Source organism: Zootoca vivipara, chromosome 14, assembly GCF_965207765.1.
Source record: "Zootoca vivipara chromosome 14, rZooViv2.hap1.1, whole genome shotgun sequence".
In the NCBI taxonomy this organism is placed as follows: domain Eukaryota; kingdom Metazoa; phylum Chordata; class Lepidosauria; order Squamata; family Lacertidae; genus Zootoca; species Zootoca vivipara.
In genome coordinates, this window is record NC_142597.1 from 29,459,800 (window position 1) to 29,484,651 (window position 24,852).

General features: G+C 45.1%; 1 long non-coding RNA gene across 2 annotated transcripts in view; it reads right to left on the reverse strand.

Moving 5' to 3' along the window:
* Window positions 1-22,492, reverse strand: part of LOC148683545 (uncharacterized) — a 68,786-nt gene extending 46,294 nt beyond the window's left edge. The window contains exons 1-2 of one of the 2 annotated variants that reach the window (XR_015947108.1): window positions 22,125-22,492; window positions 21,687-21,903 (exon numbers count right to left, since the gene is read on the reverse strand). This is a non-coding gene — a long non-coding RNA (uncharacterized LOC148683545). The remainder of the gene's footprint in view (window positions 1-21,686; window positions 21,904-22,124) is intronic. The other variant, XR_015947107.1, reaches the window with a different exon arrangement.
* Between the last annotated feature and the right edge of the window lie 2,360 nt (window positions 22,493-24,852).

Genomic DNA, 24,852 nt, shown 5'->3' on the forward strand with positions numbered 1-24,852 from the left:
TGAAGGAATTTTTTTATTTCCCATTGAAAGTAATGGAAAGTGGATTAATCCGTTCCAGACGGTCCACGGAGTACTTAAACTGAAAGTACTCAAACCAAAGCGTACTTAAATCGAGGTATGACTGTAGTGATATCTTCTGTTATCTAACAATTTTTACAAAGGTTAAAGTTTATATTTATTGTATATATTTTAGATTGTATTTTGATTGTTTGATGTATAAATGTGTGTGCTGGTCGAGAATCGTAACAATAAGTTAACTAACTAACTAAGTAACTATCTGTGTAGAGTATAATCCAGGGCTGAAGAACGTCAGCCCCAGGGAACAACCGTGGCTCTGTCTGCCCCTTGGGACTCTTGCTGCATTACACCATTCTCCAGCCCTGCTTGGCATCCTCTGTGAGTGCTTTTGCCTCTGCCTGGCTGGGAATGGGTTAAAAAAGGCAAATCTTCCCATAAATCCCATCTCCAGCATGAAAGAACTATGAATCATCTGCTAGCCTGACTTGTAAATAATACTATTAAATAAAGAAAATATTTTCTCTTCATTTTTTTGTATGTTTTTGTTTTCTGCAAAGAGCAGCAAATATTCAAGTACGGCATATTCCTGGGCTCCCGGTCGTCTGCGAGTATTTTGCTGATGGAATGTTTCTCTAAATTACTCCTAAAAATATTCACGAGAGATTTTCCAGCCCCTGCAGCGAGAGATAACAATGGCATGTAAACAAAATAATGGGCAACTTCTGGAAATGGTGGGAGCGGCGGGGGAGACAGCTTGTGTAATGTCACCCAGCCTGTATACAGGCTAACTTGGAAGTACAACCCACTGAACTTCCAAGTCAACACACATAGATTTGGGTTGTACACAAAGGGAGTGTGAGCTCCAAACAGGACTTTGGATGGTAGACCCATGGCTGGCTTGCCCCCTGCTTTGCATTTCGAGACAGCTATGGTGAGCGCTGCATTTGATCTGAACAGGAACATGCAGAGGGGGTGACTTCATCCTTCTGTTTCACCCATCTGAAGTGCATCTGCCAAGCTGTTATTGGCTAGGGAGGGGTATAGGGTGCGTAGGAGATATAGAGTAATTGCCTTTTGAAAGCTTGGGACAGGCATCCCCAAACTTCGGCCCTCCAGATGTTTTGGACTACAATTCCCATCTTCCCTGACCACTGGTCCTGTTAGCTAGGGATCATGGTAGTTGTAGGCTAAAACATCTGGAGGGCCGCAGTTTGGGGGTGCCTGCATTAAGGTATCCAACAGATCTCCTGGGCAACATGTTCTTTGGCTGATGAAGCTTTTCTGAACTCCAGCATTAAGTTTGCACCCAAATCAAAAATGGGCAACCAGGAAGTTGCGATGAGTTTCAGGGTGCCAGACCCAGTGGCGTAGCGTGGGTTGCCAACACCCAGGGACACGTGAAGGGCAGGGGTGGGAGAGAAGGAAACAGATGGAGTACACATGCGCATTCAACTGCCTAATGGCATCCGCGTCACCCAGGACATCACAGCCGCAGAGATGAGAAAAGAAGAGGTGTTACATTGTCTGGTGAGGTCACTTCCTGGTTCTCTTGGAGAAGCCATTTTCAACCTTGTCCAGAGATAGTAGTGTGTAGCTGTATTGAGGCAGTACCGGGTGTTGAAATTTTGCTCTGCTAACAATTTTGTGCCGGGGGAAACTGCCCCTGTTAGCCCCCTCACGTTACGCCACTGGCCAGACCCCTTCAAACCCCTGGATCCAGCAACCAGTGCCGGATTTACATATTAGCTAAACAAGCTATAGCTTAGGGCCCCACTCTCTTGGGGGCCCCAAAATAAATTAAAGGAAAAAACTAGATGTTCATTTCCAAAATAGAAGATAAAAAACAAATAAAACCTACATACAGCAACAATGTTTTGTTTTGTTTTTTAAAAATATATTTTTATTAATTTTCCAATTAAAACCAATTATATCACATTCATTATTTCAAATTATACACATATATATATCAATCAAACCGAATGTTATGCCAAATCGTCTAGAGAATTTTTTATTTGGGTTCCCATGCTTCAAGAAATTGGGGATTCCTCGCAACCGTCCACTGCCGTCTTTTTTCTAAAGTTCAAATCGTCCTCCAAGTTCATAATAATCCAGATCTTCCCCTTACAGTCACATAGATGTTTTCCACTTTCAACCGATTGTTTCCCAGCTGCTGAGATAAATATCAAGCAAGGTTTCACAAATGTTCTTTCTCCTGTGTGGGTTAATCAGTCCAGCCTCCCCATAAATCTTCTTAGTCTGGAGCTCCCTGTTGCGTCGAAGCAGCGCCATCTTAAAAAGCTCAAATCACTTTCGTTTTCTCTCATAGCCATGAAGATTAACGATCTTTATAAAATTTACAGCTTTTCCAGGCAGAAGACCCAAACATCAAACCATAAACTCTTGGTAAATTAATGGATCTCTTGCCCTATAGCTGAACTTAGCTTCAGGTCGCTGCTCCAATTCAAAGTGTGTCACAGCTCATAAATCCTCCGAACGCGTCCAGGACTCCTTCCGTCCGACTAGGGGGGGGGCTTTTCTCATCGGCAACTCCACATCTTTAAAAAATATGCTCAGTAACAACAGTTTATAAAGTTCAACTCACACAGTCTTTTGCTTCTCTTTCACTCCAAACAAGCCAGGACATCGCGTCTGGGAAGGTACGAAGTAACTCATATGAAGAAAAATAAAAAAAACTCAATTCCCTTATCGCTCCGTCCCCATCAATCCTTCTTCCAGATGATATACAGCCTTTGACTCCTCTCCCTCAGCAGCATAAATTTCTCAGCAGTAAACAGCGCTTCTTCCCCTCCTTCTGAAGTATGTCCATAGTTTTAAGCCTAATTATCTTCTTTAACCATGGAAATCCCCGCCATGCAGATTAGCGTCCGGGAGTCCTGGCCCTCGTAAGTGCTTTTCAGCCCAAGCTCCCCCCACTCCATAAACAGTCGGAGTGGGTCTGGGGGCATCGCGGGCCAGCGGCCCCTCTCCGTAACCCCCGGAGAGGGTAGGGGGTTGCCATTTACTCCCCTAGCAACCGCCAAATTCCTTACGAAGGTCAGAGGGATGGAAAACAGGTCCGCCATTCCTGCCGGCGGAAACCGGAACCCATACAGCAACAATGTTTTGTGTTGTGTAGGCTCCTATGATGTAAGTAATGGGCCCCGCCTGGTAGCCTGCTCCCTAAAATATGACTTCTTAATTGTATTTCAGTTCAACTATTACTTGGATAAAATACATACAGTGGTACCTCGGTTTATAAACAATTTGTTTCGGAAGTCTGTACTTAACCTGAAGCGAACTTTCCCATTGAAAGTAATGGAAAGTGGATTAATCTGTTCCAGATGGGTCTGCGGAGTACTCAACCTGAAGCGTACTTAACTCAAGGTATGAGTGTAATTGGTTCCGGAAGTCCATACTTAACCTGAAGCGAACTTTCCCATTGAAAGTAATGGAAAGTGGATTAATCCATTCCAGACAGGTCCGCGGAGTTCTTCACGTGAAAATACTCAAACCGAGGCGTACTTAAACCGAGGTATGACTGTATTTTGTTATGTGCAAATGGCTTTAGATACCTATTAGGTCCATAAATTACCATATAGCATATATTAAAAAAAAAAAACAGTGACAATTTGTTGCTGGCAAAGGACAGCTGGACATATAAAGGGCCCCATTAGTTTCAGTAGCTTAGGGCCTCATCAAACCTAAATCCAGATCTGCCAGCAAGTGTCAAAATTTAATCAAGCCTTCTGAGTCCCTAAGTCTGGAAAGCATTGAAATACAGTGGTACCTCAACTTACGAAAACAATCCGTTCCGCGGCCGTCTTCGTAAGTCGAAGTCTTCGGTTGTCAAAGCACCCGTTCTGCGCATGCACAAAGTGCGATTTCGTGCTTCTGCGCATGTGCCGACCGCACACGCCACTTCTGCGCAGACGCCGACCGCGCGTGGGGGGGTGCGCGGGGCGAAAAGACTTCCAGGGTTGTCGACTTCGGAAGTCGAAACCTTCGGAAGTTGAGTCGTTCGAATGTCGAGGTACCACTGTATAGACCAGGCTAGCTTCCTGTTGAGATAATCCCTAGAGGTGATAGGCCATTAAGGGAACAAAGGGAAGGGGGCTCTGTGCCAGACAGCAAATGGATGCCTCAATATAGAGTTAGCTTGAAGACAAAGCCATAGTTGAGTCTGCAGTAGAGGGACCTAGAAGTAAAGTGGCAAGCAGGGGTTGAGAGCAATGTTTGATATCTTCTTTTGCCTCCAAGGTTGTGGCTGTGGGGAGAAACAAGACCCTTTTGGGGGAGGGTGTTAATGCCCCTCCATCGCAGACTCAGGTTGCATATATGTGTAAATAAACCATATATCCTAAGGACACCACAGCCTCTGCTATGCCTAAATTCCTAAAGGTAACACGAAGCTTGGGTAAGCACCTGGAACCACCAGAATCTTGCACCACTCAGAGATTGGGGTGCCGTGCAACAGATCAAAAACATGTGTGGAGTCCTGGGATGCTGAGAGCATGCACAGGGCCAGACTTTGTTACAGCCTCACAGGCCCTCCCAGCAAGGTTATTGGCAGGCCAGCAGCCACCACCCAGCAGCACATTCCAGGGTGCCCAAGTGACTACACTGCCATGCCATGTGGGTCTCCCTGGAAGCGCTGCTGAACTGGATGTTGGCATGAGAGTTTTGCACTGCTGCAGGCAAAACGAGCCCTTTGACTGCACAGCATTTAAAGAAAAATAAAGACACATGCAAAAATCCGTCTCCCTCATCCAGTAGGATGAGATCAGCCCCTTAGCCTACCACCCCTCTCGAGAGAGAGAGGCACCTGGTTGAGGGTCTTGCCAATCCTGAGGAGCCCACCCTGCCTTGACCCCAGTCTACAAACCCTCGATAGTTCCCAGATAGAAGCTTTGCTTGTCTCCCAGTTCTGACACACACAAGTCCCTCTGAAGGGAGGAAATTATATCATTTCTCAAGAATTGCTCGGCTAATGAATGAAATTAAGGTATGTGGCTGTCGGAATTGTCTTTGGCACTGATCCAGCGTCGTCGGGCATTTTATCAATTGTACTTCTGTCATCGTTTCTGCCTCTTGGTCTTATCGCTGCTCCAGAGGGCAGGACGTTATTCAAACTTCAAAGAGCGAGGCCCAAAATATTGGCACGATTCAGCCAGCCGCTCAGCGTGAGATGGGCTTTCCCAGCCAACACTGTCATCATGTGCAGACATTGAAACGCTCTTGTCTTATGCAGATGGCCAAAAATAGCTGGTGGAGGAGACATTATTCAGAGTCTATTTCTTGCATCATAAGCATACAAGTGTCAGATGAAGAAACCGTGCAGTGTAGGAGGTATTACGTGTGTGTGTGTGTGTGTGTGTGTGTGTGTGTGTGTGTCTTAATCTCAGGGTCGTGGGTTCGAGCCCCACATTGGGCAAAAGATTCCTGCATTTCAGGTGGCTGGACTTGATGACTCCTTGTTGTACCTTCCAACTCTGCAATTCTACGATTCTATGAATGATCTGGACTTCATAGAGCGAATTTCAGAAATTGCCAGTGTTTAAAATACTTAATTTACATGTTTAATCAGAGAAAAGTCATGGTTAACATTTCTTAAAGACTCTCGTAGACTTTTTGCGTGAAAAAGAAAATGAAACAATGACATCTGGAATTGAGGATTGAAGATAATGTTTGTTTATAGAATGTGGTTTTGTGGGGTGTTATAGTGGATTGGACAAAGTGAATATTGTTTTTGTATAGTGGGCTGATGAAGAATCAGAAGTTCTTTACTTTCTGAATCTTATCTTTCTACTTTAACCTCTTTTCTATTTTTTTTAAAAAATATTTTCCCTCTATTTCTCTCCCCCTGCCCTGCCCTCCACTTTCTGTGTTTTTTATTGTATCTATAGAAAAGTCTTGGTTTGGTTTAAAAATGGGGAAATATATCAAGTTTTGCATTTTTCTCTATAAACCTTAATAAAATTTATTTTAAAAATATATCATTTAACACAGTCAACCAATAATTTTCTTTTTTAAGAAAACACAGGCAGACACCATGTGGTGTGGTAGCAGTTAAAATGTTGAACGTACGCCAGGATCAGATACCTTATCAGCCACACAGCTTACTGGTTTCACATCCAAACCATACATTTAAAGCACTCCAGAGCTGGCCCACCCATGAGGCTGGGTGAAATGACTGCCTCAGGCGGCACTCCTCAAGGGGTGGGATGCCCATTCCACCGTCCATCTCTACTACCGGTTTCCTCGGCCTCTAGGGGCAGAGAGGGATTCACAACTAGGATCTGTGGATCGCTCCTCCTCCTGGCGAGTCAGTGACAAGGGAGGAGCTCGGGCAAAGCCCCACTGGCAAGCAGGAGGGGATCTGGAAAGGATCTCCTCCCGCCTGCCTGGCCCAGCAGAGGAAACGCCCTACAGAATTTGCACCCCCATATTGGGGGCAGAAGCAAGGTGTTTCGCCTCTGGTGCCGAAAACAAAGGTCCGTATAGTTAAAGCTATGGTTTTCCCAGTAGTGATATATAGAAGTGAGAGCTGGACCATAAAGAAGGCTGATCACCGAAGAATTGATGCTTTTGAATTATGGTGCTGGAGGAGACTCTTGAGAGTCCCATGGACTGCAAGAAGATCAAACCTATCCATTCTGAAGGAAATCAGCCCTGAGTGCTGACTGGAAGGACAGATCCTGAAGCTGAGGCTCCAATGCTTTGGCCACCTCATGAGAAGAGAAGACTCCCTGGAAAAGACCCTGATGCTGGGAAAGATGGAGGGCACAAGGAGAAGGGGACGAGATGGTTGGATAGTGTTCTCAAAGCCACCAACATGAGTCTGACCAAACTGTGGGAGGCAGTGGAAGACAGGAATGCCTGGCATGCTCTGGTCCATGGGGTCACGAAGAGTCGAACACGACTAAACAACAAAAAAGCAATCTGACAGCCCTTAAACACTAATGGTTCCCCCCCCCCAAAAAAAGGAATCCTGGGAATTGTAGTTTGATAAGAGTGCTGAGGGTTGTTAGCAGGCCCATTATTCCCCCACGGAACTATAATTCCCAGAGTTCCCTGAGAAATGGCATTGATTGTTAAAACACTCTGGGAACTGTAGCTCTGGGGAGAAATTCATAGGATGGTTCTATATTTCAGTTTTCATATTTTTTAGGCCTAGTATATAAACGGGAGCCGAGGTGCTGTTGAGAGGGAATGTTTTATAGGTGCAGTACCAGTGTAGCCGCCGCTAGAGGATGCTGGTTTGCAACCTGGTTCTTTTCCCAGCATGCATTTTCGTCTGAGTGGTGGGTTTTGAAACACGGGGTTGTGGGGGTTTTACCTGGTGGAGGTGTGACATCTGTCTTAGCAAACTTTCCTATAGCCTTTGGACATTCGCATGTGATGCTGTTTCAAAATTTCACCTCAATCGGTCAAGCGGTTTTGGTGAAAAGTGGAAACACACCCACATGCCCAGTTTACACACACACACACACACACACACACACACACACATTAAAGTTTTATTCACAAAGAAGTCATTGTTTATCTTGGGTTGTCAATAGCAAAAAGAGGGGCTGTGAGCCACAACCTGGGTGGGGCATTTATAGCATCAAGGTGAAACTTGTTAGTTTTGCTATTGCCGGGTGGTATAATGTTGTTAAATGTTATCTTGTTATAGCTGAAGCCTTGTGCTTTGGTATGTTCTTATATTTGCTATTATGTTGTTGCTTTATTATGTTGTTATGAAATTGTTACTGTGATTGCTGGTTTGTATTTGGGGGGGTAGGTAAGAGAGTGGGCTGGTTACAGTGTGGGGTTTTGTTGGGTTGCTGGCTGAGTGGATGAAGATGGGGGTGGGGCGTGGTCCCTCCAGGGCCTGCCTTACGATAACAAGCCCTGCTTCATTCTATTACAGTGGTACCTCGTGTTGCGTAACCTCCAGGTTACAGAATCTTCGGGTTGAAGCTGCGGCAAACCCAGAAGTGTATACTTCCGGGTTTCACCTCTCGCGCATGAGCAGAAGCACTCTATCATGTCGCCGCATGCACAGAAGTGGTGCCTCTAGTTATGGATTTTCGCACAGCACCCCGAAATGAATTAGATCCGTAACCAGGGGTACCACTGTATTTAGAATGAAGCGTGAGGGGCAGGGGTGCCAAATTTTGACATTGCATGGGAGCCTACGAATTGGTCTCCAAAACCTTCACTTTCCATTTCTCATCCAAAAATGCAGCAAGAATTCTAATTGCAAAAGGATGGAAAGGAGACTCCACTCCTTCCAAATTGGATTGGCAGAATAAAATGTTAGAATATGCAGAGTTAGCAAGATTGACAGCAAGATTCTGAGATGATACAGACCAAACATTTAATAGAGAGTGGAACATTTACAGAGTATACCTAAAAGAACATTGTAAGAATCTAAATTCTTTGGCAGGCCTGGATTGACTTCTGCATGAAATGAGAGAATTTTTCAAAATCAATACAAGTGAAACAACTTAGGAGAGAGAAAGTTAAGTCCGTAGGCAAAAATGCCATTTAGGAACCACATTGGGGAGGTTGAAAGTCATGTTGTAATTAGCTATGTATGAATCTAAATTTCTTTTTGTAACAAGAATTGATTTTGGATGGTTTTTGTTGACTGTTTTGTGTTGTTGTTGTTTTAAGAAGAAGAAGAAGAGTTTGGATTTGATATCCCGGTTTATCACTACCCGAAGGAGTCTCAAAGCGGCTAACATTCTCCTTTCCCTTCCACCCCCACAACAAACACTCTGTGAGGTGAGTGGGGCTGAGAGACTGCAAAGAAGTGTGACTAGCCTAAGGTCACCCAGCAGCTGCATGTGGAGGAGTGGGGAGGCAAACCCGGTTCCCCAGATTACTACAACACACTGGCTTTAAATCAATAAAGCATTAAAAAATAAAATGCTGACATTGAATATTCACCAGATAGACTCAGGATGCTTGCCAGATATTTGCTGAATGTTTGGCATCTTTGCTTCATAATATTTGCAAACTGGATTCCACACATTCAAACCCAACACTCTTGTTCCCTGCCCCACCCTGTCTCTGAGTAAGCCAGGGAATCCAACACACAATCATTTCTTGCCCCTTCAGCAGCCGAGAAGGGAGATCCAGTAAAGGAAGCTGGCTTCTAGTGCTCCTTTCATCCATGAAAAGGGCTTCTCTTCCACTGCTTCATTCACAGGGAACTTCCAGATTTGTTTAGCATTTCAGGGGCATGCAGGGTTGCGTTTTTTTCTGGCAGTGTTGTGCAGCCTCCCTCACTGCCTACATTTCTGGATCTGAAAATGTTCCGGATGAGGAATTACTAAATGACATCTTCTCCTTGGCTTAAATTGAAGTGTGGGGAGCCAGGGAAGCTGGCGATTAAGTGCCTGAGAACATTGTGTTCAGGTGGGGGGGGGTGGATGGATCTGTCAATTATTTGTTATCTCAGTTTACCATTTTTCCAGTCTTAAATTCATTTCACCACATTTCAGCAGCAATTTGCCATTTTTAGAACAAAAATCTTCATGGAAATTCATCAGCATCTCAGCACAAATTTTTCTTAACACATTTTTTTATGCAGTTTTGGCTAATGTACATATTTGTGCAAGCAATTTCCCCTGTTGTAATGCATTTTATGTACATTCTGTTCACTAACCTATTCATTTTTAGGCACATTTCCCTCTAAATATGCATTTTTACAAGCATTTTTTATTTGGACATTGCAAAATTCAGAGAAGTACAAATTCTGGAGGGTGGCAGTGCTTTGGTTTGCAGAGTGTTTCAGAAAGTGTGAGCTAAATGCAAATGGAATCTAAATTCTCCCCCATCCCTCATGCACCCTGATTTTGTTTTTAAGGAGCATCCTTCCTCTTATCTTAAAATAATATTTCTGCACTGGTTTTTTTTAAGTAAAAGCACTTTTTTAAAAATATATACAGTTTGCTGTCTGGACCATGTGGGGCAGTCTCTCACACTCCCCATGCTTTCAGGAAAGCCCAACAAGGACATGTGAGATCTTAGGAATCACAGGTACCCAGGAAAGTGGCAGAATGCTGTGTGCCAGAGGGGTGGTTCATAGAACGAGAGGAAGGGCTAGCAAAAGCCCTTGAGCACCTCAACAGGAAAATGAGTGCAACTAAAACCTCGCCTTCTTCCCACCCAAGAGAATTTTGCCGAAACTTTCCGCCCTCTTTGAAAATTTTGGAACACAATTTCTTTTCTCATTAACTAATGGAGTCCGGCCGCCGGAAGAGGGGGAAATGCAGAAGAAATTATCAGCACGGCACTCATTGATTTCATAACTTCACGTGAATTCCATTAGACAGCTGGACTCTGCAATGTCTGAGAAACTCCACAGTTTGTCCCCAGCCACTGCTTCCCTTTCCCGAATTTTTCCTTTCCTTCTGAGAGTAAATGTCTGCCGTTCTGGCTCATTTCCAGAGTCCAGTCTGCTTCAGCAAAAATAACGTGAAGGTAAAACAATGCACTTTTTTATTTTTAAAAAATTGCACGAACGCGCACGTGCGCGCACACATACACACACACACACACACCGGCACATGTACACACAGAAAAGGCAAAATGCACCCCAGCCTCCAAAATCACACACTATTAATTCTCCAGCTTAGCATAGATGTTGCAGCAGCAGCAGCTTTAGCAGGAAAAAAAAGTGCTGCATTGATTTAACATAATTGAGTTTAGACAGCTCAGCACATAGCAGAGAAAATTAGAAATCATGTGCCATGCGTCGCCACATGTTACAAGAAGGGGCTGGTTTCCTGTCTCTTTGGGGAATCAGTTGTCTGTGCCGGAAGAAAAGAAAACTTGAGGGGATTATCGCATATGAGGATTCAAAGCCAGTTTTGAGTGCGCAGAGATAAGGGCTGGAGATATTCCAGGCTGCCCTACATGTGCTTCTTCCTTTCTCTCCTGTAGAAGCGCACATTCTCGCCATTCCCACCCCATGTGCCAGCAACCCTGGGTGAAAGTGGTGGTGGGGTTTTCTTCCCACAGTCCTGCAGTCAAAGAGCACCATCTCTTGGTCCTTATCATGAGCTGCAGCCAACCTCCGGAGCTGCTCTGATGAGTCTCTGAGACACCCTCCGCCCCGTTTTATATGAGCCAGCTCCCTTGCTTATTCCTTGACATGATTTCCCCGTAGAGTTCATGTTTGGGGTATGATAATATACCTTTGGTCTGCAAAGCATTAAGGGGAGGATATTGTCAGATATATGATCCAGCCAGGAATACAGGCCAGATGCATCTGTCGCTGGGAGAAGAACCTCTTCTTGCCCTGGGACAATTTTAACCTGCTTGGTCTTTATTGGTATCTATCAGCACCTTCAGAACGGCTTGGTTAATTTTGCTCCTTCTGACCTCCTTGACTTCCTGCAGCAACACCAACCTCTAGGTGGTCATGTCTTCTGAGTCAAGAGGAAAGCTGGTGGGGTGGTGGTTGTGTGTGTGTGTGTGTGTGTGTGTGTGTGTGTGTGTGTGTGTGTGTGTTCCCCTTTCTGTTCATGTCTGTCTCCCACTCCCCATCCTGCCACAACAACTTGGTGAGTGATTTTGCCTATGAATAAAAAGTCTTCTCCATTTCCTGCCCTTTCACTGTTTGAGAAAAGTATATTCTGCTGACAAGATAAAAGCAAGTACAGCCCGCCAGAGATGCAAGAAGATTCGTCAGGAATGCAACAGCGGGACTGCGTTTAATAACTGTGGCATATAGTCCGAAAAAGCAAAGAGAATTCCAACAATTCTCTGATCAACATAGGGATGTCCTATTCCGTTGTTGTTGTTGTTGTTGTTGTTGTTGTTGTTGTTGTTGTTGTTGTTTATACCCTACCCATCTGACTAGGCTGCCCTAGCCACTCTGGGTAGTTTCCAAAAATACAATATATAAAAACATAATTAAACATTAAACATTGAAAACTCCCCTGTACAGGACTGCCTTCATATGTCTGCTAAAGGTTGTATAGGGACTTATCTCCTTGGCTTTTTGGGGGGGGGAGTCACATGACTCCATACCCTCCAACATTTCACTGATGAAAATAGGGACATCCTAAGGGAAAGCGGGACATCCTTGGATCAAATCAGAAACTGGGATGGCTTTTGTAAATCCATGAATATCCCTGGAAAATAGGGACACTTGGAGGGTCTGGAGCGGTGCATTTCTACATTACAAGCGTCAATGAGTTGGGCATCATGGTCCAGCACGGAGGTGGGGGGTGGTCCTCTGCTCAAGGGATGAATTCGGCCCCCAGGTCTCTTTCTGGCCCTTGAGACTCTCCCCAGGCCACACCTCTCATTGGTTCTGCTGGATACCCCAGGTAGCTTTTCCTGGCTGAGACGTGCCTTTGGACTTGGACATTGCCTCTTGCTTGAGTAGATGGAGGATCGACAGGGGTGGGTGTGTCGAAACTGCACCTGTCCACATTTCACCAGCCTTAAGCCGCTGCACTACAATGCAACAAACTGGTTCTGAGAATCATAGAGGTGGAAGGGACCCCCTGAAATCCAATATAATCTTACCTCCTTATTTGCTGGGATATCACTGTATGGGTTTGGGCTGAAAACACTTTTGATGAGCCTTCTGAAGGCATGTTTCCCCCCCCCCACTGCAAACATGCAATTTTATATGCCTTCTAACTTCAAAGAACCCTGGAACTTGTAGTTGGTTAAGAGCACTGCTTGTTTTCCCTAGAAAATAAGAACTACATTTATGAGAAGTCCCAGAGGGGGAAGGAATTGCCGTTAAAAGTGTTGGGGAAAATTTCCCAGCCTCTAGTTTCCTTGGACAATTTTTCTGTTTTCTTTCCTCTCCCGACACCTTAGATTTCAAGTCTGAATCCTGGCAGCAGAATCAAAATTTTGATTATTGTTCAGGACCCTCTTGGGATTTCTTTAAAAATGTTTTCCCCACCCCCTTCTTCCTCCTCTTCCTCTTCTTCTTCTTTGCCTGTAACAAGATATGTTAGATGTCCTGGAATGCGCAAAAGAGCCAATCTGATCCAAATGCTTATTACACTTTTTCCTTCTCCCCAGAGCAGCAATGAACAACTATTTGCTCAATGGAAATATGAGAGGAAGGAAGCAGCAGCAAGGCCTTCTGGGTAATGTAGTTGCTTACTGTGGCCAGCTCCACTCTACCAGTCTGCAGTGCCACAGAGCATCCTTGATGTATTGTGTTGGTGGGAGCAAAATAAAAAAATTCCTTCAGTAGCACCTTAAAGACCAACTAAGTTTATATTTTGGTATGAGCTTTCGTGTGCATGCACACTTCTTCAGATACACTAGAAACAGAAGTGTCAGACCCTATATATATACAGAGGGTGGTGGGGGTGGGTGGGAATGGGAGATGGGCTGATGGGAGTGGTAAACCTGTAGATGGGTGTTAATGGCTGCTGATGGCTGCAATTAGTCCTGGGCTGAGGTGCTAAAGAAAGCTTGATCATGCATAATGAGATAAGAATCCGATATCTCTATTCATCCCAGGTGCTTCCATGGTTTTAAGCTTGGTAATGATTTCCAATTCAGCAACTTCCCTTTCCAGTCTGTTCCTGAAATTTCTCTGTAATAAAACAGCTGCTTTGAGATCTTGTATAGAATGTCCTGGGAGATTGAAGTGTTCTCCTACTGGTTTTTCAGTCTTATGGTTCCTGATGTCAGATTTATGTCCATTTATCCTTTGGCGTAGGGTTTGGCCTGTTTGTCCAATATAGAGAGCTGAAGGGCACCGTTGGCATTTGATGGCATACACAATGTTAGAAGATGAGCAATTAAATAGTCCTGAGATGGTATGTTGGATGTTGTTGGGGCCAGTAATGATGTTGTCCGGGTGTATGTGGCAGCAAAGTTGGCATCTGGGTTTATTGCAGGCTCTGGTACCAGTGTCCATGTTAAGTCTGGTGGTTGTATTATTGTGGGTGAGGAGTTGTTTAAGATTGGGTGGCTGTCTGTAGGCAATGAAAGGTCTTCCTCCCAGAGCTTGAGAAAGGGAGCTGTCATTGTCCAGGATTGGTGTTGGTTGGGAGGGTGAATCTGTCGATTTTTGTCTCTCCCCGTTTCCAATCTTAAACTCAGTTCGCTACATATATGCACCAGTTTGTGATTTTTTTTAAAAAAGTCCTCATCAGCATTTTAGCATGTGTCTTTCCAAATGTACAGTGGAACCTCGGTTTACAACTACCTCTGTTTATGAATGCCTCCATTTACGAACGCCACAGACCCGGAAGTGTTTACATCCAGGTTCCGTGGAGTCAGATGCGCAGATCACTTCTGCGCAGCTTGCGCATGCGCAGAAGCGCTCTATCGGTGCTTCGTGCAAAGGCGTGCCTTCGGGGAGCAAATGCCTCCATTTACAAACGCCTCGTAAACGGAGGTTCCACTGTACATATTTTTGCAAGGAATTCCCCCTAATACTGTATAATATATTTTTGCGCATTCTTTCTGCTATTCTATCCATTTGTATGCATACTTTCCCTAAAAATATGCACTTTTTAATATATTTTGGTTGGGGCACGGCATTGCAAAATTCAGAGATGTGTTATTTTCTTTTTGAAAAAATGTGTTTATTAATTTTTGAGAATGCAATTGTAAAAAATCAATAACATGTACAAATTAATCAAAGGGGGGGGGATATAGCCATAACCATGACAGTGACTGAGTGACGTGCATAGGTTGCTTACATCATCTTCATTTGCCATAGTAAGAAATAAATAGGGAGGAGTAGTTGAATAATGTACATTAGAGTGAAATCAGATCAAAAGCCATCAAGTGGGGAAATCAATTGGTTGGGGAAGGGGGCAGCCCAAATCAGGCAATAGAAGAATCCTGTGCTTTTCAAAAGGTAGCTAGGTCACATATGGTTTCAGGCAGCACCAACAGCATTTTTTTTCTAGAAGAAAAGCACTGATTGTGGGAAGTGTGAATTATGTAAAGGTAAAGGTAAAGGGACCCCTGACTATTAGGCCCAGTCATGACCGACTCTGGGGTTGCAGCACTCATCTTGCGTTATTGGCCGAGGGAGCCGGCGTACAGCTCCCAGGTCATGTGGCCAGCATGACAAAGCTGCTTCTGGCGAACCAGAGCAGCACATGGAAACGCCGTTTACCTTCCTGCCGGAGCGGTACCTACTTATCTACTTGCACTTTGACAAACTGCTAGGTTGGCAGGAGCAGGGACTGAGCAACGGGAGCTCACCCCGTCACGGGGATTCAAACCGAATTATGTAGGTTTGCATTAAAATTTGACTCCAACTGAATATCTTTCCCATTACTAGTGGTGTTACACAGTTGTAGTGTTTTCCATGAAATTCGACACAGTCCTGCACAGTTTGGGACTCGCCAAGCCAAATGCCGACTCTCAACTCTGTAGGGGACCCAACAGGGGCCCAATGAACCATTGATGTTGGTGGTGTTTTGGTTAATATTTCTTTCCTTAAGATCACAAAGTCAGGGACTACCAAGTACTGAGCACGTCATAGCCCAACCGTGAAGGCCTAGTTTAATGCCTTCATTAAACTGGGACCCAGCTAGCTACAGTTCCCTGAATTCTGTGCGAGAAGCCATGACTGCTTACAGGGGTATCAGAGGGCTTTAAATGCCGTGTGTGAATGCGGCCATTGCCAAAGCAATTCAGTTTGATGAAACAGGCAGCTGTCCTAGTCAGGGCTGGCCCCTGAGGGAATCCACAAAATGGCCGCTGCCTCCCACACCGGGGGGGGGGAGGAATGAGTGAAGTTCTACATTAGGAACAAGGGTGGAATAAAAATCTACATCAGAAACAAGTTGAGACCTGTCAGGAGTAAGCATGGGCCAATGGTACCAAATAGTATGGGAAACAGCCTTACTAGAATAACTAACCAACAAGCTGAAACTGGCACGGGGACAAATAGCAGAGGATGCCTTCACCCTGGTATGGTTCCCCTTTATCACACACGCAGCCAAGCAAGCAAGATGATGACAAAAATTTACCGCCAGCGTACAAATCAGTATGGCTAACCTGACCCAAAACACCCACCCACGCACCCCACTCACACATGAAAACAAAGACCATCATAGCCAATCACAAATGAACAACTACACCCTTGGCCAACCCAAATCTCTCTCACCACCAAAAGAACACAAGCGAATAAAGGAGAACCTACACAAACAAAGCTGACATCAAGCCCTACATATATTAAGCAAAACAGAAACATCGTCACCTGGTCCCACCCCCATCCACCCTCCCACCCCCTATCCGCCTCGTTTTCCCTCATTCTTCTTAGTGTCTTAACAAATGAAACTGATTTGCAAAAATGATACATGTAGAAATATGAGAGACACTGCACACACCTTTGTAATTCAAGAAATCTTTAATAAAAAATACTTTTAAAAAGAAGAAAGAAACAAGTTTAGGAAGAGACCAGCAGTGATTCCTATTTGCCCAGAGGCTGCGTTGGGGGGGGGGGCTGCCAAGGCAGTGAAGGATCCGGCCTCCAAGGAACACACCACAACTGTTGCTGTCACCGTGGGAGCAGCAATGGACGATGCATTCCTTGGGAGGCCAGGTCTGCTGCCCCTGTGAATCCTGCCGCCCAAGGCAGTCGCCTCACTTTGCCTCATGGGTGATCCAGCCCTGGTCCTAGTTGCTGCCCCCTAGTGGTGAGACACATGGGCTAGCAGTTGGAGTGATTCCCCCCCTGAACCAGAAAGACTACAATGAATGAAGATCAGGCTGGGATTTGACTAGTCAACATCCGCCTCCACTGTGTCCAGTTCCTTCTGACTCCTAGGTGGAATCTAGGCACAATTTTTTTTAAAAAAACACACTGCAAAAATGGTTTTATTTAAAGCGTTTTGGAAAATGCATTGAATTTGCCATAAGCTCACCATCACCATCTAGTGTCACGTTTGTATAACACACGTAAAGTGCACTTAAAATGTCATATTTGCGGTTGCATAGCTGAGTCCCTAGTTCTTGGCTCTGCAACTTACAGAGGCCTTGGGTATATCCCAGAATCCTTTGCAACATGCACAAGATCCATGGTAGACGGAGCTACTTTGACAGATACGCTGCTGTGAAAAGAGGCTTCTAGGGGTTGGAAATCTGAAACCACTGTTCCCTATGTCACCAAACGCTGCCACAACTAGCAGGATGTCTATGGGGCAGACTTGTTCCCCTTCAGTGCCCTCTCAGCCCCTGTGAAATGCAAGGGGCAGCCTTCCTCTTGGCTCCGAGCTAGAGCGGCATCGCCAACTATAAAACTCTCCCACACACACACAAACACCCTTTGAAAACTAACTAGATGTGATCAGGGGCAAATGAGGAACATATTTTAATAATTTGAGACTGGGAGCGGGGAGCAAGGGGCTGGGGCATACAGCTTCTCCCACTCCCCATCTTTCCCTTCAGCTGAGAGCAGGAAATTTTCCTAACAGCCGGCCTGAAGCACTTGGAATCAATTAGAGGCGAGGAAGCTTTGCCAAGTTCCAGGCACGGTTTGCGGTGGGAAAAGCCTGTGTGTGAGTGCCTGTGTGCATGGAGGTCACTTCCTTCCACTTTCTATTTTGGACTCTTGGAAGCACGTCTGGAAGGCCTTGGGATTTGCCCATTGGGAAGGGAAACAATTGCACAGGTTACAGCCAGGCATCTTGGGCACAACAGCAAGAGCTGGAGGGGCGGGCGGGCGAGGAATTAGCTTTCCATGGTGCTTACAATTTCTTGACTTGCACATGAGTATCGTGGTTTCTGCCGAGAGCCCAGAAAGGCCTTATTGGCTGGAGTCAGACCTGTGTTGACTCGAGCAGTTTCTCCTCCTTCTGCATCTCTCTCTCTCTCTCTCTCTCTCTCTCTGTGTGTGTGTGTGTGTGTGTGTGTGTGTGTGTGTGTACGCACAGCTGGCTTTTTGCTTCCCATCCTTTGGCTTCTTGCATGTGAAAAAGGAAGCCGGCAAGTAGATTTCCTCCCTCAGATATCTCATTTCTGCTTCTCATCACTGGAGCATTTCAGAAGAAAGCCAGAAAAGTCCAAGAGGCCTGGTACACGGACTCCTTGGCATGTGTGCGGGGGAACAGCCTCTGCTAGATGAAACTAGGTGACATAAACCCACCAGGATCTACCACCAGGGCACAGGTGCAATGAGCTTGGGCAAGGCGGATAAATCTGATCATTTCAATTTCTGCCTCTGTGTCGGTTTTTTCCAGTCTTTCAGGTTCCATTTCCTCAAACGTTTGCAGTGTCCTCATGAAATTTCACCAGCATTTTATCGCAAATTTCTTTCAATATACACTATTGCACTGTGCACACCCTTTTCAAGCCATCAGGGAGAAACTTTCCCTGTTTGCTGTCCTACCCAGAGAGTCTCTGTCAAGGGCCTTTTTCCTTGGTCATCAAACATTTCTTGGTGCTCTTTTAATGGTCCATCTCTCAATAATAATAATAATAATAATAATAATAATAATAATAATAATAATAATAATAAAGGTAAAGGGCCCCTGACCATCAGGTCCAGTCGTGTCCGACTCTGGGGTTGCGGCGCTCATCTCACTCTATAGGCCGAGGGAGCCGGCGTTTGTCCGCAGACAGCTTCCGGGTCATGTGGCCAGCATGACAAAGCTGCTTCTGGCGAACCAGAGCAGCGCACGGAAACGCTGTTTACCTTCCCGCCGGAGCCGTCCCTATTTATCTACTTGCACTTTGATGTGCTTTAGAACTGCTAGGTGGGCAGAAGCTGGGACCAAGCAATGGGAGCTCACCCCATTGCAGGGATTCGAACCGCCGACCTTCTGATCAGCAAGTCCTAGACTCTGTGATTTAACTCACAGCGCCACTTGGGTCCCTTTTAATAATAATAATAATAATAATAATAATAATAATAATAATAATAATTTATTATTTATACCCCGCCCATCTGGCCATGTTCCCCTAGCCACTCTGGGCGGCTTCCAACAAAATATTAAAATACAGAAATCCATCAAACGTTAAAGGCTTCCCTAAACAGGGCTGCCTTAAGATGCCTTCTAAAGGTCTGGTAATTGTTATTCTCTTTGACCTCTGGTGGGAGGGCATTCCACAGGGTGGGTGCCACTACCGAGAAGGCCCTCTGCCTGGTCCAGGCAATTACTTCGTCAAGATGCCAGCCCAGATTGTTTCTTTTAAACATGGCTAATATTTTAACATGCTAAATTCAATATCTGGCACCCCAGAATTAGAAAGCAGGGTCCAGAATTATAAAGGGAGCCCAGGCACCTCACAAACTTGTAACAAAATATTTTTTTCCTCCCAGTTCAAGGGGGCTAAAGGTTCCTTCTAAGCGCAGAGAATCCAAAACCTCATGTAGCAGCTGCATTTACTAGCCTGACAATTAATACTTCAGACAGGAGAGAGGCCATCTGGGTTTAAAAAGCACAGAGAAGGGTTTTGAGGCAGATTGGAAGAAAATGATTTCGTATAGTGGCCTAGGTTTGTGTAAAAAAATCAAACTGAAAAATACTCAAAAGGTCAGGGCTTCAGTCCACCAGGGAACGTGGTTATGAATGAGCCCTGCTCTTAAAGCAACACAGCCAGAGCAATTTAGAATAACCCAAAGCATTCTGTGAGGAGAACTCAGTTGACCCAACAGGCAGAATTGCTATTAATAACGCGCCAGATGATAAACAGTGTCCAGGAGAACTGGAGCAGACGGTCCCCAAGGAAAACATGAGAGATGTTATTACTACGCTGACAAAAGGAGAACACATTTATAAAGGAGAAATGGAAGCCACTGCTGTGAAAAACTATAGTGATGTATAGGATCTTCTCAAAGCACAGGCTGCTCTTAAAAAGGAGTGTGGAATAGGAACAAGAGTTCCCTGGGAAGAGGAACTGATTCTTGAACCTCTCTGGCAACTGTAGCTCTGGGAGGGAAATTGAGGGGTTTCTTAAGAACCCTCAGCACCCTTAACAAAGTACAGTTCCCATGATTCTTTGGGGGGGGGGTCCATTATTGTTTGAAGTGGTATGATGCTAGAGAACCAGTGTGGTGTAGGGTGTCAGACTAGGATCTGAGAGACCAGGGTTTAAATCTCCACTTGGCCAGGAAGCTCAGCCTACCTCGCAGGGTTGTTGTAGGGATTGCATGAGGATTGGAAAAACCTTGTATGCCACTTTTGAGCTCCCTGGAGGAAAAAGTGGGATATTAATGCAATAAAAAAATAAATGTAGAGTGCATGGATATATTACACATTTTAAAGTGTTACGTTTTTCGTTATGTGTGAGCAATGCCAGGAACAACAAATAGATGGAAACATAAGCAGACCCAGCTGAACCATCTGTCTTGTTCTGTTCATTTTGCAAAGGGGATTCACACATATATCAGAATTGTAGGTTTGGGCATTAAAGCATTATTTCACCCTGGCACAATAAATCCACTTTTTTGAGATTAGGAAAAGGAAATGGAAATGCACGGAGGCGTGTCCGGTGAAGGAATGATTAATGGGAAGATGCCGAATCATAGCACAAGGGAATCGGGGTGAAAGCTTGTTGTCACATCACCTTCCCTGCAAACAAATCAGAACCAACGCTCAAGAAAGTCCAAGCATCGTCTAACTTCTGGAAGCTTTATGCAGGAGCAAGTCAGGGTGAATGTTCCATAAGCAAGCCATCTAGACTCTAGAGGCATCTTGTGCTCATGTGCAAAGCACTCAGGTTGGCAGCTGAACACACTCCTGGCTCCAAGATCTTTCCTGCTTGGAGAACAGAGCAACATCTGAGAATACAGAAAATTTGTGGGTCCCTGTAATGTCTATTTTTGGAAGGCCTCTGCTTTGTGATTTTCATACGTAGAACAATTTTATATAGTTTGTGTCTTTATCTTATGCTTTCCCTCTGGGCTCACAGGCAATGGGGTTATGACCATGTAAAAATAAAAGGGGAGGGAGGGAGGGAGAGACTCCACCTTTAATGCCTGATATTATATCATCCTTGCTCAAAGTCCACATCCTGTTGTCCTTTTAAAAAAAATCATTGCACACACCCCTTCTCAAGCTTTCTCCCCCCCCCCATCCCAGTTACTTGTAAAACTGTTCCAACCAATAACCCGCCTCAGCAGGAATACACGGAGCAACATCTTGGATTAGTTAGGCATTTTTTCGGATGAGCTCAAAGTCATATTTCACTTGCTTCTCCAAGTCATAAGGTTTTGAGCTTGTCACATTTCCTGCCATGAAAAGCAGCAACCATGTTTTATTCATTATCTGTCCTCCTCTGCGAAAAGAAGCACCTGCAATGCATCTCAGAGCCAGGCTGCCTCAGCCAGGCTTCATTCGCTTTGACACTTTCTCCCTTGCTTATATCAGGAAGTGGAGCTCAGAACATCAGACATGGCTGCTCTGAATTGCGGTGGGATCATCACCTTGTAAGCATTCAGCCTCCTAAGTCCTAACATGAGCTGGGAAAACACACACGCACACATCCACACACCCACACACCCTGCTGCCTCTCATTCTCTCTCCTCTACAGTGGGTACCTCGGTTTACAAACACAATTGGTTCCGGAAGTCTGTACTTAACCTGAAGCGTACTTTAACCTGAAGCGAACTTTCCCATTGAAAGTAATGGAAAGTGGATTAATCCGTTCCAGACGGGTCCGCGGAGTACTTAAACTGAAAATACTCAAACCGAGGTGTACTTAAACCGACTACTAACCTTCAGCCTCCATCCTTGCAAATGCTCAGGTTCTTCCTGGCTCTGGTCTTGGTGGTGATCAATTATTTCTCAGAACGAGTCAGCACAAGTCAGCTCAAACTGTGCTCTAAGGATACAGGGAGTCCTCAAAGAGAAGACTAGTAAGCCCAGCAGCGGATGGCAAGGTAAGGCAACTGTGCCAACCTGACCTCCCAACAGCTAAGTCACTGCTACATACCTGAAGGGAGAGAGGCAGGGGTGAGGCAATAGGGGAGCTTCTGCTAGTGTGTTTGTGCCATGCCAACCTCCCCACTGCCTTGCACCTCCCTCCCTCCTGGTAAGAAGCAGCAACTCAGCTGCTGGGAGGTCAGGAAAGTGCTGCTTCTCCACCATGCCATGGGTAAACCATAAATGATTCGAACCAAAACTAACGGAAGGATCACATTCTCCCATATATACCTGCCTGGACTTGAGGTCTTCTTTGGAGGTTCTTCTCTGAGTTGCCTCACCAAGGAAGTGTGTTGGGTGGCTACAAGGTGATGGTGCCTCACTTACCTCAAGAGGCTCACCCGACCCCTAAAAGGTATTTTGCACTCTAGGTGAAGAAATTCTTGTTCGCCAAGCCCTATAATTGTAGCGAAAATTTTGCTTCAGTTGGTTGTGTGTTTTGCTTAAGAACATTCCAGAGGTTGTGTAGAGCAAAAGTGGCACAATTCTGTGCACCAGCTTGCATTGCTAGGAACTGGGCGGCTACACATCCTTGGCAACTGTACTCAGCAATCCAGTCTAAACAGGACAGTGAATGTGTAGCAATGCACACACACCTATAACCCTAGTCCTTTGCTGCGCTGTTAATTCCTAAAACTCTGCTGCTGCCTTGCTAATTGCAAACTCTGTTTGTTTGACTGTAACTTAGTGACCGGCCTGTGATCGTAGTGAAGATTACTTTTTAACCAAAATCTATTGGTTGCATTAGATTTTCATTAGAAAGCAACTTTTGTTACATTCGCAGATCACAACGAATGTGAGCTTCATGGCCAAGAGTGGGGAGATTTGAACGCTGGTCTCCTAGGTCCTAGTCCAACACTCTAACCACTATACCACATGTTGTGACGTGGGGTTCGTGATTTCAGCTCTCTTGACATAATATGCTGGAGTCAGTTCTCTAGTTACACTTCTTTATTAAAGCAAACAAGACTAAACTCTGAGGAGAGGGCTACATTTATAGGGACGGGGGGGGGGGGACTAGCTAGAAAGGGATACATTTTGGAGGGAAGAATATCAGGCAATCACAGTGCCGCCTTTTGGAGGAAACCAATAAGACAGAGGATCCAAATACAGCAGCTTAAATGAACCAATAGTAGCTGTACCTTCAGGTACCAAAAGGCAGTTACTTTACCCTAATGCAAATTCAGACAATAGTAATACAGATATAAAATCCTTTGACTCAATACACAACACCACACTGACTCCTACAGCTGAAAAGACTGGGTTTTAGAGGCATACTACATTCCACAGCAGGGGCAGAACATAACCGTGATGAATAGCAGTCAGTGACAATGTTTTTGCTAAAACTTGGGAAATTAATAAAAACAATTTGGCCAAAGAAGTAGTCAATGACAGTGTTATCCTCCCTGAATTTGCCCGATCCTGTTTTATAGCCATCCGAGTTGCCCTTGTGGGAGCAAATACCAAGAAGAAGATAAATTTGTAAGAGTTGCAAGCGAGGCCTACCTCCTTCGTTTAGCAAAGGCTAGCAGGCCAAGCGCCCTTGTTGGCTCCTCCCCTTGTTGCTCCTAACCTGCCCATCCGCCATGGGCTTCCTTTCCTCCTCCATCTTCAAAGAGAACGTCCAAACCAGAATGCTATGCGCCAACTCAGCAGCCTGCCTCTGATTAAAGATGTCTCTCAGGGACCATTACAAGCCTTCGCTCTTAACCCTTCTCCACCCTCAGATTCCAGGCCTCCCTGCCTTTTCCTGTTATTGTGAGGCCAGCACCAGATAAGATTACATCTGTCCCTCTTCAAAACTATGTATGTGTGTGCATTATAGATATATATTGGGCTTTATTGTTCTTCAAAGGGATTTGCAAGACAAGAGCGTGATCTCAGCCCTTGCTGAGGAAAAGCTACAAATTACAGGAACAAATAAATAACCAAGGGCCTCCACACAGTGCCTGGGACTGGAAGGCCCATAACTGTGCCCCATAACTGAAAGGCATGAGGAGATAAACTTGGGGTCTTTCTTCAGCTTGGTCGACTCTCACACACCACTACGTTGGATCAGAGATCTTCAGGCAGCCTGGTCCCTATTTGATCTACAGCATCTTTTGATTCCAGCGAGGCCAAAAGTTTATGGCGAATCCTGGGGTTCCATTATGTTGCATTTCCCTGTAAGGAGAATGTATGTCTGAGTTTAGAAAACACTCACCTTCAAGAGGATGGAGGTGCTTTGGGTTTTCAGTACGGGACTCACCCTGAGTACAGGAGCACAACTGAGAGGTACCGGAACTGAGTTCCAGCAAGTTCCGGCTTTAAAAAAATGCCGTATTTGTTCCATTGCTCTCCTGCCATTCCCCCCGCCCAGAGGAGCCCAGGGTGGCAAACACATCACTATGAAAATGTATTTAAAATAAAGAAGCAAGCACATGAATAAATAACTAAATATGAAAACAGTTGGAAACATTCTCTCATCCAGTGATCTCAGGATTGCTGGGAACAGTGCCACTAAATGCATGAGTAAATAGGAATATATTCGCATTCTTCCTGAAAGTCAGTAATGATGGAGACAGATACCCCTCACCAAGGGAGGGCATTTCACAAGCAGAGAACCACCACTGAAAAGGCCCTGTCATGGGTCAACATCAACCTGGCACCCTCCGGGGAATGGCATAACCTTACCTGCTGGTGGTGGGGTCTGAAATGGCTGATACTGGGGAATGTGTTCTTTTATATCCCTGGGTTCCAAGCTGTTTAGGACTTTATACACCGGTACTAAGACTTTGAATTGTCCCTATAGCTCACTGGCAGCCCGTGCAGTGCTTTTAGGATCAATGACCCATGGTCCCATTGGACTGCCAAGACCACATAACACCAGTCTTGAAAGATCTACATTGGCTCCCAGTACGTTTCCGAGCACAATTCAAAGTGTTGGTGCTGACCTTTAAAGCCCTAAATGTCCTCGGTC